Consider the following 21364-nt stretch of genomic DNA (forward strand, 5'->3'; position numbering starts at 1 on the left):
TGGTACCTCATCTGCATTTATTACTTGTTAAAATGTACTGAATTGTGGTAAGTACTATGACTGAGGTCTGTACAAGGTGCCATGGCCCACACTGAGCGGGCTAAAACTTTGTGAAGGACCTAATGCCTCAGCTGGACTTTTAAGGCTAAATACAGTGAGGCAGCTAAAGGAATCACAAGAAGCAGTGAAGTTACGGGTACAAGTGCTCCCTTGGGTATTGTTTCAGGTGGATATTTAGATTGGAGTCTACCTGTTGCTTACAGTTCCAGGTATGAAAATCAAGAAGCCCCAGAGATAATACACTTTGCAAAAAAAAAAAAGCTTATTTTTGTCTTCGTGTACCACATTATGTGAGCATGTATGACATTTCATGGTCAGACTGGCATGGGCCAGGAATTTCAGCTTGATCAGCCAATGTACCAAATCTTTGTTTTGATCAGTGGAGTAATCAGTAATGAAAATGTTAAGGTTCTACCAGCCAAAATAACAGTTAAGGAAGTTTACACTGAATATCTTCAGAAAGGAATGCAAATGACATAGAAAGTTTTCTCCTTTGAGGTGTTCTTTCAATAGACCAGGGATTGTCCTCAAAGATAGAGCCTTAGTTATTTTAGTATCTGGGATAAGATACAAATTCATTCTTAAACAGCCTTGTAACTTCTGATATATGGCTTATGTGTTCTTAAAAATTTATGCCAGCTGGTGGCTTCATATTTAAATAATTATCTTGATAATTAGATGTCAAGCTCAGTTGTTTCTAGCTATTGAAGGAGTATATGTGCTGTCACCATGTAAAATACACTTTAGGACTGTGCACACTTTATTAATAAAATGTTTGCTTGTGCCCTTTAATTTCAGTAGGTAGATACAAAGTTCTTTCTGCCTTCCTAATTGTGCCTCTCTTCATAGAATCACCTAAGCTCAGTCTCTGACTGGCAGACAGTAATCAATACACATTATTTAAATGAATCAAATACATTTTGGTGCAGAAGAGACGTATATTCTAAGTCTCAAAGACTTGGGGAAACCGAACTTAAGGTACTCTTATCTGTAAAATAGGGCTCATCATGGTTCCCATCTCAGTTTTCATGAGAATTAATATATGTCTTTTTTAAAAAATAGACTTCATTTTTTTAGAACAGTTTTAGATTTAAGGAAGTGAGCAGACAGTACAGAGAGTATATACCCACAACCCCCCCTTACCCCACCCCAGGCCCAGTTTACCTGCTATTAACATCTTGTATTAGTGTGGTACATTTGTTACAATTACTAAACCAATAGTGACATATTATTATCAGCTAAAGTGTTTAATTTATTCAGATTTCCTTCATCTCTACCTAATGCCCTTTTCTGTTCCCATAATTCCATCCAGAATACTAGGTTACATTTTCTAGTCATGTCTTCTTAAGTTCCCTGTGACACTTTCTCAAACTTTCTGTTTTTGATGATTTTTGACAGGTTTGAGGAATACTGGTAAGGTATATTATAGTATGTGCCTCTTTTGGAGCTTGTTTTGGTGTAATGCAGGAGACCCTGGTTTGATTCCTGAGTCAGGAAGATCTGCTGGAGAAGATCTGCTGGAGAAGGCATAGGCTACCCACTCCAGTATTCTTGGGCTTCCCTGGTGGCTCAGATGGGAAAGAATCTGCCTGCAATGTGGTAGACCTGGGTTTAATCCCTGGGTTGGGAAGATCCCCTGGAGAAGAGAACGGCTACCCACTCCAGTATTCTGACCTGGAGAATTCCATGGACAGAGGAGCCTCGGAGGCTACAGTCCATGGGGTTGGAAAGAGCCAGATACGACTGAGTGACTGTCACACAAGATGTATAAAAGTGTTAGTTACTATTATTGCTTCATGTTTAGATTACATTGTGGAACAGATAAGATGTTGTAGGGAGATAGTTTTACTGGATGTAAAAAGATTTATTTAAGGCTTGATCATTTTATCAGTGCTTAAAGATTACAGGAAAAACTGTGGCTTTACTACATCCATCCTTTCATCTGTCCATCTGATTCAGTAAATATTCTCCAAGTCCTCGTTTGGAGGGTAAAATGTGTTGGATGCTGGGGATTCAATGATGAATAAAACTGCTTCCATGAGCTTCCAGTCAAATAGGGAGATGGTTAATAGGCAAATGAAAATAGAAACAACCTAAAGAATATCTTGTGACAAGTGAAGAAAATAAAATATTCTTATATTAAAGAATATTTCAGCTGGTAAGGGGAAGGGGTACTACTTAGAATGATATCTTAGTTAGGATTTAATTGTGAGGGGTAGAAAACTTTAGAAACAGAACTGAAGATAGGAATTCCTCATGTTCAGGAAGTCAGGGAACGTGGCATCTCCATAATATCAGGGGCCTGGGCTCCTTCTGTCTTGTTGCTTTGCTGTGCATGGATTCCTTTCCCAGGATCATCTCATGATCAAAGACAGCTTCCAGGGCTCCACCCATCATATCTGAATTCCAGCCAGCATGAAGGTGAAAGAGACAGAGAAGAGAACACCCTTTTTCCCATTTCTGCTTACTTTTTGTTTGTCGGAACTTAGCCGTGGCTTTACCTAGCCACCTAACCTAGTTTTTATCCAGGTGGCCAGGTATACCAGTTAAGCATCAGAAGTGTTATTGCTATAGAACAGTGGTTGTCACACTTCAGCATGCATCAGACTCACCTACAAGGCTTGTTGAAATACAGATTTCTGGGCCCCATCCTCAGAGTTTCTCTCTCAGTAGAAGGCCCAAAATCTGCATTTCTAACAAGTTCTCATGTGTTGTTGATATTGCTGTTCCGGCATCACACTTTGAGGGCCACTGCCATAGAAGAAGGCGAGCAGGGGTCTGGGGGAAGTGGTCTCTGATTTGGAGCATAATTTGAACTTCAATCATTTACATTTTTGTATTTAGACAGATGATGCTTTCTGAGGTTAAGTATTTCATTTTGGATGTACCAAATCTGGGTAGCTGTACACAATTTAGTCATTTTGTGTAAAGTCAGTAGTTTGGTTCTCTACTGCTAGGTAACAAAGTACCCCAAAACACAGTGGCATAAAGCAGTAATTTGCTTATGATTCTGTAGACCTGCCATCTGAGTGGACTCAGTGGAAAAGATACGCATTTGCTCTACGTGTGTGGGCTGGTCATGGCTCCGGCTGGAGGATGCAGCAAGGTCCCATTCACATGTCTGGGTATGGCTATCAGCTGGGCACCTTGGGGCTCCTTCCTCTGAGACACTTATCTAACAGGACAGCCTGGGCTTCTTTACATGGAGGCTTGGGGCTCCACAAGGGTGCCTGGAACTCACACCTGCCAAATTCTGTGAGTCAAGAAAGTCACAAAGCCAACCCAGGTTCAAGGGGAGAGGAAATGGACTCCACTCACTGATGGAAGTATTCTTGCCTGGAGAATTCCATGGACAGAGGAGCCTGGTGGGCTACAGTCCATGGGGGTCCCAAAGAGGCGGACATGACTGAGTGACTAACACTTTCACTTTCACTGATGGAAGGAGTAGCAGAGTCACATTGAAAAAGCATGCAATTGAGGGGATTATTGTGTCTGTCCCTGGCAATAGTCTACTGTAGTGAGAACTGAGAATGTCAATATTATGGTAGGAATCCCTACCAGTTGTAAATATGGATGTAGACTTGTCAGTCGTGTTTTATCCCTACCAGGACTAGAGTGTCATATGGATAAAACACTTCCAAAAGTGCACTGGTAGAAAAGAAATACAACGAGGGGTGTGGACCGGCTGGGGTTTAGCCATACTGTGCGGCGCCATGGAGGAGTATGCTCAGGAACCTTGCCCATGGCGAATTGTGGATGATTGCGGTGGAGCCTTCACTATGGCGGGCGGGGGAGGAGCGCGGTTTTCCACCATCAAGTGTGGTCTGATGCGGCTTCGGGGCAAGGAAGATCCCTGGAACTCCATCACCAGTGGAGCACAGACCAGGGCTGTGCTGGCTGCCCACAGTGGCCCATTGGCCATGGTGGGCTTGGCAATGATGGGGGACCATCCTGCTGGCCCTCATCGAGGGTGTTGGCATCCTTCTCACTTGCTATACTGCCCAGCAGTGCCACAATGCACCCCCATTCTTGGAGGACCCTGGCCAGCTGCCCCCTAAGGAGGGTACCCCGGGCCCAAGCTACCCCAGCTATCAGCAGTACCACTGAGGAAGTGACCGCCTATCACTGCCACTGTGAGAGCTCCTTCTCGGTCCCCTCCCAGATGATCTACCTCGAAGGGAGGGCTGGCTCCCAGTTGGCCCATGGGACCCTCCAGAGAGGGCGTCTATCTGTTCCCTTATCCCAGGGTGGGTGTGGGGCACCCCAGCTGCTCTGATGGATGGGTCCCTCTTTTCTCAGGGCACTCCAGCCCCCGCTCATATGTGTAACATGCTCTCACCCCAGTTGCTTCGCATAGCACTCTGATGAGTATTTAAAGCCAGTTTTGAAAAAAAAAAAAAAAATACAAGATTAAATAGGATTTTAGAAAGTTTTTTTTTTTTTTTTGCTTATTTAAGACACTTTCCCGTATCTTTACTAAAAACAAAGTTCACGTACGAGGAAGAGAAGACAAGTTGGAAATAACATCATAAATATTTTTCTGGTCTGCTTTAGATTTTAATTGAAAGTAGTGATCTCAACTTTTGAAAATCAGTATTTAAAAAATAACGTTCTCACTCCCATAAAACAAGACCTCATACCCTAAAAAAGGTCAAGTTTATAGCATATTTATATGTGGTACCATTTAGGATGTGGGTAGGTGCTGGAGAAGACTCTTTTGAGTCCCTTGGACTGCAAGGAGATCCAACCAGTCCATCCTAAAGTCCTGGGTGTTCATTGGAAGGACTGATGCTGAGGCTGAAACTCCAATACTTTGGCCACCTCATGCGAAGAGTTGACTCATTGGAAAAGATTCTGATGCTGGGAGGGATTGAGGGCAGGAGGAGAAGGGGACAACAGAGGAAGAGATGGCTGGATGGCATCACCGACTCGATGGATGTGAGTCTGAGTGAACTCCGGGAGTTGGTGATGGACAGGGAGTCCTGGCGTGCTGCGATTCATGTGGTCACAAAGAGTCGAACATGACTGAGCGACTGAACTGAACTGAATTGAAGAGACATTCCTCCCTGTATGAAATATCTACAAGTTCCTGAAATTTTACAAGGAGTGATTCATTATTTGTTCCAAGCATTGGTCATTTTCACTGGATTATTACAGAGCAGATACTTCTGGGAAGGGGAGGATAGGAAGTTGGTAGAACTGTCCTATGAATAATTTAGAGGAACACTCTTCTCAGAGAATTCTGAATCTGGCTGCCTTTGGAGGAAAGGGTTGCCAAAGACAGGAGCCAGGTGAGATGAGGAAAGGCTGAGGTGGCATGCACTGGGCTTATGTGATGTGAAAACAACTGACTCCATACCCGCTCTTTAGTTTGGAGAGAACATTTTCTTCCTCTAATATGATATTCATGCACTATTTGTGTTTTTTTCCCAAACACTTCTCCACCAAGAATATTTCTTTACCCTTAAAATAGCTCCTGCCACCTGCTTTGAGATCCTTCTCTTATAATAACTTTTAGCTGTTGTGCTTTTCCTTTGGAATGAAGTTCTCTCTTTCAGCCCTTCCTTTTCACTCTATTTTCCCAGGTGGGAGAGCCGTCCCTGGCAGTCTGCTGGACCTCTGAAGCCGCCGGTCCACTGTGGGGAAAGTCGCGCTGGGGCAGACACAGTGCTGTCTGTTCACCAGGTGCAGAATCCACCACAGGGCAGAGCTGCCTGCAGCCTGTGTTTTCCTTGTTTGAACACCAAGCTTATTTACTCCTTTGATTTTCTTAAGGGTACTCAGTCTTTCCTTTTAATGTATTCCTTTACCCAGTGAAAACTAAATCCAACCCAGAAGCCCTGAGGAGTTACAGTCTAGGGAGCTGCTTTTTGTTTGAGGAGCTAGTATAGTGCGGGCCTAGGATTTTATTATTCCCACAGAAAGCAAGAGCGTGTTCTGTGGTTAGAATAAAAAGCTCTGTGACTAAAGGATTCTTTCTTTCTTTTTTGGGGTCACATTTCTCCCACTAGCTTCCAGGTCCTTTTGCGATACTTCTTCCAGCTGAAGTGATCTATCACGTAGCGAGTGAAGGAGAAGTGGGAGCTGTCTGGTTTCCTTCCCCGTCCCAGACAGCAGGACTTCTACTCCGGCAATCAGGACCGGCCAACAGCCTGTCACTTAGGAGGTGGGCGCTGAGGAAAGGAGACTTGACTCAGAAGTATTGCAGCTCTGGAGAAGTCCCCAGATACAGGGCAGTGAGCCAGTGGGTGCAGTCTGCCTCCTGGTGTTCCCTCTCTTGGAAGCCAAGGCTTAGTTTTGCAGCCAAACTAGAGATGGGGTTCCTTCTGCGGTAGTCCTGGGAATCTACTCAATATGGATTTTACAGTTAGCTAGAGCTTGACATAAACTGGAACTAGAGCTGACCAGGCATTGTGCCTCTTTTAAGCCTCTGCAAAGGCTTCTCCCCGACCCCACCCCAGCTGGTTGGCAGCATCCAAGGGGATACCCACAGGCCGTTGAAGGCTTCTCAGTGTTGGAGTATCCGATTTTGCACTCCAAAGTCACTATTTTCTCCCCAACCACTTCGTAGAGACATGCACTTTTTTTTGGGAAAATATGTGGCAGTTCGACAAATCCAATTAGTAGCATAATGTCATGACAGTAGCTAAAGAACCATGTGATAAAAGCATCGCTAGTTTTGACAGCTTGCACAGGTCCACCTGAAAAACCGGTGAGCCACGGGCAACAAATGGATTGGAGGGAAGTGCTAATTTGCTAACAAGATAGACCAGCAAGGTGTCAACATGTCAAGAACAAAAACAATCTCTGGTATTCTCTTGGAGAAATCTCTGCTGATGAGTCCTCCATCTTCCGGCGTCTGTGCATGGGCGCCATCCAATGCCTAGAACTGCCCCAGTTTCTGAGGGGCTGTAGCAGCCCTGGTTATAAAAGCATAACCAGGAGAAGAGAAACCATGCTGAGTGTCTGAATCTGTGGAATATAATGCAGGTAACTGTTGGTATAGGAGATGGAAGAGCAGAGAAGCCAAGCAATGGATGGCAGGATAACTCAGAGACTAGCAACAGCAGGAAGCCCCTGATTCTTCTGAACTGGAACTCAACAGGGAGGAAGTGCTTCTTACCAAAGTAGAGGAGGCACGAGGGTCATCTGGTGGAAACCACTGCGGGACTATTTTGTAGGAGCTGGAGCCACAGAGAAGATGCCAGAGGCACTGCCTTACACAGAGAGGGAGGGGTAGTAATAGCTCGGGAGGATCAGTCTGCTAGAATCCAGAGCAGCAGAGGGTGAGGACTGGCCAGGCAGGGAGCCCCGTACAGATGTGGGTGTGTGTAGAAGGGAGTTCATAATCCAGTCTTGCTGCTCATGGACCTTGTGTCTTCAGTGCCAGAGATGACTCCGGGCTGCTGTGAAATCTACCAGTAGCATCACCTCCTGTCATCAGATAGTCTGGTAGAGGGAGTCTCAAGGTTAAGATGTACTGTTTAGTTCTTGCTAGGACTGTGGGTTATTTGAATGTATATGCGTTTATTCAAAACTCATTGAACTATAATCTTAATTTATTGAACTATTCTGAAGTCATACTGTCTGTATTTACTACTAACTAGCTCTTTTGCACTGATTTGTGTTTTTTCCCCTGATTTGTGTCTTTTTCCCACTCCATCCCCACTCCCCTACCCATCCCGTCTCCTCCAGATTCTTATGTTGTAGCCCGAAAGCCCAATGTGACTATATTTAGAGATAAGAGCCTCTAAGAAGGTAATTAAGGTTTAATGAAGTCATAGGGTGGGGCCCTAACCCATCAGGACTGGTGTCTTCATAAGAGGAGGATAAATCAGAGATCTCTCTCTCTACATGTGTACTGAATTAAAGGCCATGTGAGGACACAGCAGGAAGGCAACCATCTGCAAACCAGGAAAAGAGACTTCACTAGAAACCAACCTTGCCAGCACCTTGATCTTGGACTTTGAAACTCCAGAAGGCGGAGAAAACAAATTTCTGTTCTTTACATCACCCGATCTGTGGTATTCTATTATAATAGCCCAAGCTGACCAATATACTAGCATGTGGCTGAGCAAATCAGTATCTTCTATCAACCTTAATTTCTTCTTTTCAAAAATGGAGATGGTAAAAGTTCCCCTTCACAAGATATTTGGAAGAATTAAGTGCACTGTGAGTTTAAAGCACTTAGTATGTGGTAAGTATGCATATATAGCTCTTACTCCTCATATCCCTGGATTTCTGCCTCAGTATCCCCACCTGGAGTTCGGGGTCTCAGCCCTCATCAGCTGCTGCCTCCCAGCCCTGCAGCCTCACACTGGATCTCTCTGGTCCTCCCCTGAGTTCTGTTCCTGGTGTCCTCCTGCCACTGCTCCGGGTCCTGCTGGCTTCAGTCCTGCTGGTCCTAATTTTCTTTCCCCTGTCAGTGCTCCAGTTGCCGGCACCATCTCGACCCTGAGAGTGTCGTGTCCCTGTTAGTTTCTGCGTTGGTCCATCTACCAGCTGGCTTGTGTGGCTGAGCCAGTGTATTCCTTTCCCACGACCCCATCCCCTCTGGTCCTGGCTGCATCCTGTCAGCCCCTGTGCTCAGGTTAGCCCAGCACACCTCCCATTTTCTTTAGTGCTTCATTCAGGCTGTTGACATTGACTCTGGAAGCCGTGGCTGCTCTAGGTTGTCGTGTCTAGGCAGCGAAGGGGTAAATGGGTGAGCTTGCTTTGAAGCTGCATTTGCATGGCAGGCACACTTTTATGTTTGTTTTTAACTTAGATCGTGGGCTTATTGGGTCGGGTTTTAGGAGAAGTAATGGAAATTATATGTTTGGTAGAGTAGGGGGCCATAGTCACAGGCCAATTGGATACAAGTTCCCGGCATCAGTTCCTTACTCAGCACTTATTTCTGCTTTTATTTGGGCCTTGGGATTTGTGGTTGTCTGCCTGAGGTTTGTTGGGTGGTTTGTAAGCTGTGATTCTCAGGTTTATGATGACTCGTGTATTAGTTTTCAGTTGCCACACATCTCAAACTAAACAGCCTCAAACAACACATACATTATCCCAGAATTTCTGCAGTTATTAGTCTTTTAAAAGTACAAAAATGATAAAGTTGGTTATAACAAGTTTAAACATTAAAAGTTCATAAAGTGAAAATTATACATATGACTTTCTTGCACACTGAGTTGCTTTAGTCTTGTCTGACTCTTTGTAACCCTGTGGACTGTAGCCCTCCAGGCTCCATTGTCCATTGGATTCTCCAGGAAAGAGTACTAGAGTGGATTGCCATGCCCTCCTTCAGGGGATTTTTCCAACCCAGGGATCGAAATTCATCTCCTTTGTCTCCTGCATTGGCAGGCGGGTTCTTTACCACTAGCGCCACCTGGGAAGCCCATGTCTTCTTACTCCCCTCTATTCCAGTTCTCAGAAACAACTGCTGGTAGCCATTCAGTACATCCATTTGTGTTTTCCCATGCTTCAGTGAACATACGCTCACACACACATACCCACTTTTTTTTTTGTAGAACAAGAATAAACTCAGACTTAAATGACGCAGGACTTTTGTTTGCAAGTGATAGAAACTACATCAACTATCTTAGGCAAAAAGAAGAATTTACTGGTAGAAGAATGTAAACCACAGGACTCATTCCCTCTGTCTTTGTCTCTGCCAGCATTCTCCACAAACCGGAACTCCTCCAGGCTTCGCACATGAGGGCTGATCCTTCTGCCTTCAGCTCTAAGTGAGATACTCCCAAGAAGTACTTTGGCTGCAAACAACACAAAACCCAATTGTCAACAACTTAATAGGGGATTCTTCTTTTCATGCAACAAGATGTCTAGAGGTAGATGGTTCTGTAGCAGATTGGTGCCATGGTTCTGGGTCAGTTTCTTGCATTCTCTTAGTCTTTCCCTCACGGTTGTAAGTGGGTGCAGTGGCTCATCATATTCTCCTTTGACAATGTCTTTTTTTTTTTTTTTAACCTGGCTTCTCTCAAAACCAAAGCCCAAGACAAAGGCTGTGTGCAATGACTTGCGGTGATGATCGAAGGAAGCAGAGTAAGGACTGGAGGAGTGAACCCGGGAATGAGGGGCAACTAATATCAGGATGCATCACTGAGTGGGACAAGCCTGCGGGTGACTAGTGCTAGAGCCCGCTGCCACCTCCCAAGGGGCCTTCTGAAATAGATCTCAGCACTGTCCCCTGGGGAACCAAAGAGAGGCACATTTTTCTATCAGTGTAGCAACTAAACCACAGGACAGTGAACATATTTTCCAGTCGATGTGCGTACATGTGGTATACACAACTCGTATCTCATAGTATTTTGCTATACAGATGAGCCACCTTTTGCGTTTTCTCCTATTAATTCATGTTTAAGTTGCATCCCTGGTTTTGTATCAATTTGCCATAAGCATTCAAAGGGATATGGCTTTTCTTTTTTTCATTCCCAGGAAATTCCATTTAATAGTTTTGACACATTGAAAAATATAACAATATTCCATCTTGCCAAAGCACACTAACCTATTCAGAAAAAAAAAAAAATAGGGAAGAGGGAAAAATAGCTGCTAAGAAGTCAAATAGATGTCAAACAGCCCTGAAATGCAATGCAACAGGCAGGGCTGTGTGCACTGTCTCTCTAGTTTTGTCTTAAATTTCACACATTTTACTTGTAAGAGAGGGTTTTATTGAGAGCCTATTTAACCTCCTTTTACTTATAATTCTAACCAGCTTGGTATCCTAATTACTATTTCCACAGCAAATAAAAAAGGAAAGAAAGCTGCTAAGGAAGCCACACTGACAAACTCAAAATAAAGTGACCACTGATAAGCAACAGAGGAGGCAAAAAACCCAAACAGCAATGATGAAAAAAACCTTAAAAAAAGTCATAAACATGCAAAAGAATATTGGTGTTTTATCTACTCTATGGAACAGTAAATGGACTGAGGTTCACAGCCAAAAAGGATAGTTAAAATTGCATTCAGAGTGCTCTTTACAAGGCAAGGCAATGAATAATTTATTTTATGCCGTTACATTCTTTCACGCAGTATTGACTCAGTATGATTATTTCTTATGTGTAATATATTTTAGAGAGATTTCCCAATAAATAGGCTTAAAACGATGAAAAGAGTTGATTCTAAAAGCTCTGGGGAATTTCATTCTCCAAACAGCCATTTTCCGTGGAGTTTCAGCCAAGAAATTTCCTGCAGTATACCGATTGGGTAGCCAGAGGGAGTGATGTCTCTGCCTCTCTGCACAAGGGGGCGATGTTGACCAGCCTTTGCTTCTGATTCAGGCCAGCGGTGCTCTGTCTCCAGAGTACGCTTGCACAGTCACCATCCATCCTGGCACTGTGATGAATTAAGCTGGGAGGCAAATGTTAAGGCTTTTATCCATCCTCCTAGAACTTTTCCGGAAATGTTAGAGGTGAGCTGGAATGGAAGCAGTAAGAAAAAAATCCTTTTCCAGGAAGAAAGGCATTTAGGAACTTTTTCTACAAAAGTGTAATAACTAGCAGACATGTTGTTCATTTTTTATTTCATTTGTCTAATTAATAAACAGTAATATCCCAGCTGTAGCATCAGCTAACCAAGCTATTACTCTGTGTATGTGTGTGTGTGTGTGCTTTTGGAATAAACTAATAGTATTGAATGAAGCTTTTTTTTTTTTTTTTTTTGCTTTGTTCCAGATGCTTATAGTCTAATGCACTAATTCTTATATATTTGTAATTTTATTACTGTTGTAAATGTTACTACTCCATTTAAAAAATTCAGTGTCATTTCCTCCTCTATTCTTTTTTTTTTTCTTTTTCTTTTTCCTTTTTGGTCTTATGTACTGTGGTAGACAGAATAATGCCCTCTGAAAGATGCTCATGTCTTAATCCACAGAACCTATGAATATATCATGTTACATGGAAAGGGGAATTAGTTTGTAGATAGAATTAAAGTTGCTAACCAGCTGACTTTAAAATAAGGAGATTATCCTGGATTAGCTGGTGGGCCAAATGTAATCACAGGAATCCTTAAGTGGGCAAGGCAGAGGCAAAAACGTTAGAAAAAAGAGAACTGGCTTTGTGAGAAAGACCTGCCCTTGATGGCTTTGCAAATGGAAGGGAGCCACAAGCTAAGGAATGTGGCAGCCTCTAGAAGCGGGAAAAGGCAAGAGAATACGGTCTCTCCTAAAGCCTCCGGAAATGGATGCAGCCTTGCCAACACCTTGGTTAGCACAGTGAGATCCATTTTGAACTTCTGACTACTAGGACTCTAAGATATGAAATTTGTGTTGTTTTAGGTCACTGAGTCTGTGGTGATTTGCTCCAGTAGCAACATGAAACTAAGGCACATGCTCATAAATTACATTTAAGACATTTTATGAAGCTTTTACTGAATGCTCAAGATTGTGCATAGAGACAAGATGCAAAAGTAATGCGAATGTCACACCTTCTCACAAGCCATCGACATTTTAGAAGATGAACTAGGGTTTTATTTCTGTTATACAGATCTTTAGCTATCATGTGATGCTCATAGTAGCATGTGTTCGTGCTAGGTCACTTCAGTCATGTCCGACTCTGTGCGATCCTGTGGACCATAGCCTGCGAGGCTCCTCCGTTCATGAGATTCTCCAGGCGAAAATACTGGAGTGGGTTGCCACGGCCTTCTCCAGGGGATCTTCTCAACCCCAATCTCAATTCATCAAATTCCAAAACTACAGAATAGTTGGAATAGAGGTTTTCACCAGTGGTATATGTGAGAATCATTGCTGTGGTGGGTATGAATGGGCAGTAAAAATACAATGCCTATAACTGCCCCTGGAAATCATGACGTATAGTCTGGAGAAAGTGAAGAGGAATTAAAGAGCCTCTTGAAGAGGGTGAAGGAGGAGAGTGAACAAACTGGCTTAAAACCTAGCATTCAAAAAACTAAGATCATGGCATCTGGTCCCATCATTTCATGGCAAATAGAAGAAGAAAAAATGGAAGCAGTGACAGATTTTATTTTCTTGGGCTCCAAAATCACTGCAGATGGTGACTGTAGCCATTACATTAAATTAAAAGTTGCCTGCTCCTTGGAAGGAAAGCTATGGTAAACCTAGATAGCGTATTAAGAGCAAAGACATCACTTTGCCAACAAAGGTCCAAGTAGTCAAAGCTATGTTTTTTCCAGAAGTCATGTATGGATGTGAGATTTGGACCATAGAGAAGGCTGAGCGCCTAAGAATTGATGCCTTAGAATTGTGGTGCTGGAGAAGACTCTTGAGAGTCCCTTGGACTGCAGAGAGATCAACCCAGTCAATCCTTAATGAAATCAGTCCTGAATATTCATTGGAAGGACTGATGCTGAAACTGAAGCTTCAATACTTTGACCACCTGATGTGAAGAGCTGATTCATTGGAAAAGACCCTGATGCTGGGAAAGATTGAAGGCAAAAGGAGAAAGAAGGTGGCAGAGGATGATATGGTTTGATAGCATCACCGACTCAATGGACATGTGTTTGTGTAAACTTGACTCTGGGAGATAGTGAATGACAAGGAAGCCAGCTGCTGCTACTGCTGCTAAGTCGCTTCAGTCGTGTCCGACTCTGTGAGACCCCATAGATGGCATCCCACCAGGCTCCCCCGTCCCTGGGATTCTCCAGGCAAGAATACTGGAGTGGTTTGCCATTTCCTTCTCCAACACATGAAAGTGAAAAGTGAAAGTGAACTCGCTCAGTTGTGTCCAACTCTTAGCGACCCCATGGACTGCAGCCCACCAGCTCCTCCGTCCATGGGATTCTCCAGGCAAGAGTACTGGAGTGGGGTGCCATTGCCTTCTCCCCAAGGAAGCCTGGCATGCTGCAGTACATTTGATTGCAAAGAGCTGGACATGAGTTAGCAACTGAACAACAACAGTCTGGAGAAACGTTTGGCTATATGTTATCTTGTAAAAACCCTCTAGGTAATTCTTTACCTTATTTTAGAGAATGAGATAAACATAGTAACACAAAAACAAAACAAGCCAAAAAAATTTCAACAAGTTAAGCATTTGCTACCAAATAGGTGGAACCATGCTGGTTGATTACAATGTAATACAATTATAAGTTAACAATAACAACAATAAAAGAGAGCTACCTGGGAATTCCTTGGCAGTCTAGTGGTTAGGACATGACACTTTCACTGCAGTGGCCCAGGTTCAGTCCCTAGTCAGGGAACTAAGATCCTATAAGCAATAAGGAGAGAAAATCTATACATTTGGAAATTAGCAAGACATTTTCCTAAATAGTTAGTTTTCTGGATGAAGAGATAGTCAGAATAAAATTGTATAATATTCAGAATGAAACCACAATGAAAGTAGTACTATCAGAATTATAAAAAGTAGACAAGTGTCATTTGGAGGGAAATTTATAACAAGTGTTTATTAGAAAATAAATCAGATTGAGTATAAAATACCCAGCTCAAGAAAATACAAAAAGAACAAAAAGAAATCCCAAAGAGTAGAAAGATTTATGTCAGGTTAAATGAAGCAAAATAACCTCAGTGGAACTGACTAATAAAAATGAAAAGTTTGTTCCTTGATAATGATAAATAACAAAAATAAACTTTAGTTGTGATAAATATATGGTTTTATTATTAGTTGTAGTGTTAGTATTAATAATAGTGGCAGTAGTAGTATTAAGAAAACATGAATACAGTGCCCTATATCAGAGACACTGATATATTATCTATCACGTTTGCACTTACTTGCTACTTTTCCAAGCCCTCTTAGTCATGAGCCTGTAAGCAGAATGGCCACTGAATTGTAAGTAGAATGTAAGCAGAATGGCCACTGAATTGTAAGTAGAATGACACGTAGTAGTTCTCAAACAAAGCATTTAAGACCTGTATATGATCCTTCAGCTTCCCTCTCCCTCTCTCCTGCTGTGATCTTGAAGGCCATGTCCTGAGATAGCAAAGCCATTCAGTGGAAGCAGCTTAGATTACTGAGTCCCCAGATAAAGGATAGATGCCCTGGGGAGTTGCCTAATTGGCATAGCACCCTGTGTGAGCAAGAGATTAAACTTTCCAGAGTCACTGGCTCATACTTTAATCTAGCATAGTCTATGTTGTCCTGACTAATGCATGTTTTATAAAATGTGTTTTTCTAGTGTACTTCTCGGTTGTTAGATAAATACCTATAACTTAATCAGTTTACTATAAAAGTTAAAGTGTAGGAAGAGAGTGGAAGAGGAGAGATTAGCTGAACTCTTCAAAGTTCATCTTTGTCTGCTTGTTGCCAGACATAGCCCTAGTGAAGTGAAGTGAAGCGAAGTCGCTCAGTCGTGTCCAACTCATTGTGACCCTGTGGACTGTAGCCCACCAGGCTCCTCCGTCCATGGGATTCTCCAGGCAAGAATACTGGAGTGGGTTGCCATTTTCTTCTCCAGGGATCTTCCCGACCCAGGGATCGAACTTAGGTCTCCTGCATTGCAGGCAGACGCTTCCTCTGAGCCACCAGGGAAGCCCAATAGCCCTGGTATGCATCTACAAATATGCATATACCTGAAATCCTGTAGAAGAAAACAGTTTCCAGTCACATCCTTTACTGTTTAGAATATTTTTCTTAATTTAATTCACTGTTGCTTTAGAAAGATAGTAAGACTAAGCATCAATTCTTTTGTTTCTAACTCCAATAAACTATTAATGTGATTTATTACAGTTAACTCATTACAGCATATTTCCATCAAAATGAGAAAACAAAAATAATACACAATCAACAGGTCTCTGCATTAAATGACCTATAACTGAATTTGACCTGATTTTCATGCTAATTCTCACATTCAGAGTGCAGAGCAAGCCATTTACTAACATTTATTGTAAAAGTAGTTCTGTATTATTTGTAGAGAAGTGTTTTCATTTGTTAGTCATATTTCTGAAATGCATAGAACACTGAAGCATGCTCTAGTTTAATATATGCAGTTAACTTGTTTGCATTTCTATTTCAATTTCACCACCTTACTAGCTAGGTGTGTGCTGTGCTTAGTCGCTCAGTCATGACTGACTCTTTGTGACCCCATGGACTGTAGCCTGTCAGGCTCCTATGCCCATGCAGATTCTCTAGGCAAGAATACTGGAGTGGATTGCCATGCTCTCCTCCAGGGGACTTTCCCAATCCAGGGATTGAACCTAGGTCTACTGCATTGTAGGTTGATTCTTTACCATCTGAGCCATCAGGGAAGCCTAAGAATACTGGAGTGGGTAGACTGTCCCTTCTCCAGGGGATCTTCCTGACCCAGAAATTGAACCAGGGTCTCCTGCATTGCAGGTAGATTCTTTACCAGCTAAGCTACAAGGGAAGCCCACTAGCTAGGTAGCCTTGGGTATTATTTAACCTCTTTGAGCCCCAGTTTCTCCTCCTGTAAATTGGGAGTAACAGTAATGGAAGTGGGGATCAAAACTGATACTCTATGTAAATTGCTCCAAAGTGTGGCTGTTGGCAGTGATGCTACTGCTTATGATGGAGCAGTTTTGAGAGTAGTGCTAGTTACATGGAACTGGCACTGATGAGCAGCTCTGCCTCTTCCTGTGTATCTTTGAGCAGCTTGTTCTTTAGCTACTTAGTTGTGTCTAACTCTTTGTGACACCATGGACTGCAGCACCCTAGGCTTCCCTGTCCTTCACCATCTCCCGAACTTTCTCAAACTCATATCCACTGAGGCAGTGATGCTGTCCAACCATTTCATCCTCTGTCGTCCTTTTCTCCTACCTTCAATCTTTCCCAGCATCAGGGTCTTTTCCAATGAATCAGCTCTTCACATCAGGTGGCCAAAGTATTGGAGTGTCAGCTTCAGCATCAGTCCTTTCAATGAATATTCAGGATTGATTTCCTTTGGGACTGACTGGTTTGATCTCTTTGTGGCCCAAGGGGTCTCAAGAGTCTTCTCCAACACCACAGTTCAAAAGCATCAATTATTTGGTGCTCAGCCTTCTTTATGCTCCAGCTCTCACATCCATACATGACTACTGGAAAAAACCCATAGTTTTGACTAGATGGACCTTTGTCAGCAAAGAAATGTCTCTGCTTTTTAATACACTGTCTAGGTTTGTCATAGCTTTTCTTCCAAGGAGCAAGTGTCTTTTAATTTCATGGCTGCTGTCATCATCTGCAGTGATTTTGGAGCCCAAGAAAATAAAGTCTGTCACTGTTTCCATTGTTTCCCCATCTATTTGCCATGAAGTGATAAGACTGGATACCATGATCTTAGTTTTTTGAATCTTGAGTTTTAAGTCAGCTTTTTCACTCCTCTTTTGCACTCTTCAAGAAGCTCTTTATTTCCTCTTTGCTTTCTGCCATAGTGAAGTGAAGTCGCTCAGTCATGTCTGACTCTTTGCGACCCCATGGACTGTAGCCTACCAGGCTCCTCCCTCCATGGGATTCTCCAGGCAAGAGTACTGGAGTGGGTTGCCATTTCTTTCTCCAGAAGATCTTCCCAACCCAGGGATCAAACCCGAGTCTCCCACATTCCAGGCAGACGCTTTAACCTCTGAGCCACCAGGGAAGCTGGTGTTATCTGCATATCTGAGACTATTGATATTTCTCCTGGCAATCTTGATTCCAGCTTGTGCTTCATCCAGCCCAGCATTTTGCATGATTTACTCTGCATATACCCCTGGAGAAAGAAATGGCAAACCATTCCAGTATTCCTGCCTGGGAAATCCCATGGACAGAGGAGCCTGGTGGGCTACAGTTCATGGGGTTGCAAGAGTCAGACACAACTTAGCGACTAAACCATCACCACTCTGCATATAAGTTAAATAAGCAGGGTGACAATACACAGCCTTGACGTACTCCTTTTTCAATTTTGAACCAGTCTGTTGTTCCATGTCCAGTTCTAGCTGTTGCTTCTTGACCTGCATACAGATTTCTTAGGAGGCAGGTAAGGTGGTCTGGTATTCCCATCACTTGAAGAATTTTCCACAGTTTATTGTGATCTACAGAGTCAAAGGCTTTGGCATAATCAATAAAGCAGAAATAGATGTTTTTCTGAAATTCTCTTGCTTTTTCTATGATCCAACGGATGTTGACAATTTGATCTCTGGTTCCTCTGTGTTTTCTAAATCCAGCTTGAACATCTGGAAGTTCTTGGTTCACATACTGTTGAAGCCTGGCTTGGAGAATTTTGAGTATTACTTCACTAGTGTGTGAGATGAGTGCAATTGTGTGGTAGTCTGAACATTCTTTGGCATTGCCTTTCTTTGGGTTTGGAATGAAAACCGACCTTTTCTAGTCCTGTGGCCACTGCTGAGTTTTCCAAATTTGCTGGCATATTGAGTGCAGCACTTTCACACCATCATCTTTTAGGATTTGAAATCACTTAGCTGGCATTCCATCACCTCCACTAGCTTTGTTCATAGTGATGCTTTCAAAAAGCCCACTTCACTTCACACTCCAAGACGTCTGGCTCTAGGTGAGTGATCACACCATCGTGGTTATCTGAGTCGTGAAGATGTTTTTTATGTGGTTCTTCTGTGTATTCTTGCCACTTCTTCTTAATTTCTTCTGCTTCTGTTAGGTCCATACCATTTCTGTCCTTTGTTGTGCCCATCTTTGCATGAAATGTTCCCTTGGTATCTCTAATTTTCTTGAAGAGATCTCTAGTCTTTCCCATTCTTTTCTTTTCCTCTATTTATTTGCATTGTTCACTTAAACAGGCTTTCTTATCTCTCCTTGCTATTCTTTGGAACTCTGCATTCAGATGAATATATCTTTCCTTTTCTCCTTTTCCTTTCACTTCTCTTCTTTTCTCAGCTATTTGTAAGGCCTCTTCAGACAACCATTTTGCCTTTTCGTATTTCTTTTTCTTGGGGATAATTTTGATCACTGCCTCCTATACAATATTATGAACCTCTGTCCATAGTTCCTCAGGCACACTGTCTATCAGATCTAATGCCTTGAATCTATTTGTCACTTCCACTGAATAACTGTGATTTGATTTAGGTCATACCTGAATGACCTAGAGGTTTCCCCCTACTTTCTTCAATTTAAGTATGAATCTGGCAATAAGGAGTTCATGATCTGAGACACAGTCAGCTCTCAGTCTTGTTTTTGCTGACTATATAGAGTTTCTCCATCTTCAGCTGCAAAGAACATAATCAATCTGATTTCAGTATTGACCATCTGGTGATGTCCATGTGTAGAGTTTTGTGTTGTTGGAAGAAGGTGTTTGCTATGACCAGTGCGTTTTTTGCCTTGCTTCATTTTGTGCTCCAAGGCCAAATTTGCCTGTTACTCCAGGTATCTCTTGACTTCCTACTTTTGCATTCTAGTCCCCTATGATGAAAAAGACAAAAGGACATCTTTTTTTGGCATTAGCTCTAGAAGGTCTTGTAGGTCTTCACAGAACCATTCAACTTCAGCTTCTTTGGTATTAGTGGTTGGGGCATAGACTTGGATTACTGTGATATTGAATGGTTTACTTTGGAAACAAACCAAGATCATTCTGTCATTTTTTGAGACTACACCCAAGTACTGCATTTCAGACTCTTTTGTCTCAAATGCAGTGCCTTTTTCTGCTCCTTTTTGAGCAACTTATCTTCTTTCATTTTCAGTTTTCTCATGTACAAATGAGGGTAATTATAGTTATCTGGTAGACCTGTTGGGATATCAAATCAAACAGAGTATTACAAATAGTGTTTAGCACAGAGTTGGGTACACAAGGCACTCAGTAAATAATAGCTCTTATTATGAAAACCCAAAATTGGAAAACTTCTACATGGTTTACATATATAGTACAAATATCAAAAATAATATTGTTACCATGTTATTCTACTCCCTCCTGTGGCCCTAAACACTGCTATTTTCTGAACTACAGGCCAAGTTCTGATACCAAGAATTTCAATATAAAAATAACATTTTTTTTTTTTTGCCACGTGGCTTGTGGCATTTCAGTTCCCCAACCAGGGATTGAACCTGGGCCATGGCATCCTGGAATCCTAACCACCACCAGGCCACCAGGGAATTCCCTGCTTTGCATTTTTTAATATGCAGATTTCATGAGGCTTTACATCTGCAAACTTGAAAATCTTTCTGTGGTTATGCTGATTTTATTTGCCTACATTGGATTTAACTCAGAGTCCGCATTTATGTTTTAATCTTTTTTCTCCTTTCTTCACCTCCTCTTATTCTACTCTTCTGATTTGCCTTCTTCCCTTCCTTCTTTATAATTAAGTATACCTCCAAACTGCCTTCCATGCAGCTCTCTATAGCATGAAGGATTAGATCTGTTTAATGGAAGAGCGGCTTTGAGAATAGGACACAGAAGCCAGCACTGACCTTTCTTGGCTCCTGTGTGTCCTTCTAAACGATCACCTCTTCTGCCACACAGAGGCTAGAATTGCTCAAATTATTGCTTTCACTCTCATTTCTGCTTAAACTTTACATTCTCCCAGTGCACTGAATATTAATTTCAGGTTGCAAACATTTGATCGTTTTTAACCCATGCTTTTTTATTCAAGGCTACTGATGGACGTGAGTCTGAGTGAACTCCGGGAGTTGGTGATGGACAGGGAGGCCTGGTGTGCTGCGATTCATGGGGTCGAAAAGAGTCGGACACGACTGAGCGACTGAACTGAACTGAACTGTAAACATAATTAGCTTACAGTAAAACATTACATAAAATATTCTTTATTGCTTATAAATTTAAAATATTAATACAATTAATATTTTATTTCTAGAGAAGAAAAAATACCAATGATGTTGATGCTTATCTTAAGATTAATAGCTCTTCTGTGGGCTTATTATCTCTTCTCTAAGAGGGAAGGGTCATTGTAAATCCCTCCTTCAGGCATGTTTGGTGAACTTGAAAAACACTTAGCACAGTGCCAGGTACAGGGTATAGGCAGTAAACGTTTGTATTGTTATGGCTGTTTTATTATTATAATTAATTTCTATAATTTAATGGTTTAGTTTAGTTCTAGAAGGAAACTTTTTCACTCCTCCAATCAGTCATGTGGTCCTTGACTTCAACCTTTGGCTTTAAAATGAGTTGTTATGAGAATTTTTTTTTTTTTTTAATGTTTGTTAGACTAGAAGGAGGATAAATCATCTTCTTCCTTTTCTCCTCACTTTTTTTCTAGTCCATTTAAATCTAATAAAACTCTGCCTGGTGTAGGTTTCACTCTAAGCCATGTAGACATCAAAAGAAGGTGGTTGCTTGCTCCTGCCATTTGAAATATGGATCCAGATGCAATGGAGCCCTGCTGGATGAGACAGAGTGCTAAAACTCTCAGAGGCTTGACTGGTTGGGTTTGAAGGACTGAGCAATCTCAGTCTCACTAAGAGTGGTTTCATTTTTGGAGCCTCGGGAATTC

At 42.2% G+C, this 21364-nt stretch overlaps 1 long non-coding RNA gene and 1 pseudogene across 1 annotated transcript; one reads left to right on the top strand and one right to left on the bottom strand.

Annotated features, from left to right (window-relative positions):
• The first annotated feature begins 3648 nt into the window (after positions 1-3648).
• Positions 3649-4285, top strand: LOC147377955 (mitochondrial import inner membrane translocase subunit Tim17-B pseudogene; annotated as a pseudogene).
• Positions 4286-9700: 5415 nt separating this feature from the next.
• On the bottom strand, positions 9701-14963 carry LOC147377956 (uncharacterized). Its single transcript, XR_015143192.1, has 3 exons — positions 14759-14963; positions 14150-14237; positions 9701-9815 (listed from the first exon to the last, which is right to left on the bottom strand). It is a non-coding gene; the product is annotated as an uncharacterized LOC147377956 (long non-coding RNA).
• Between the last annotated feature and the right edge of the window lie 6401 nt (positions 14964-21364).

This window comes from Bos grunniens, chromosome 2 (assembly GCF_055505025.1).
Source record: "Bos grunniens cultivar Pamir isolate PY7600 chromosome 2, Bosgru_T2T1.0, whole genome shotgun sequence".
NCBI lineage: Eukaryota > Metazoa > Chordata > Mammalia > Artiodactyla > Bovidae > Bos > Bos grunniens.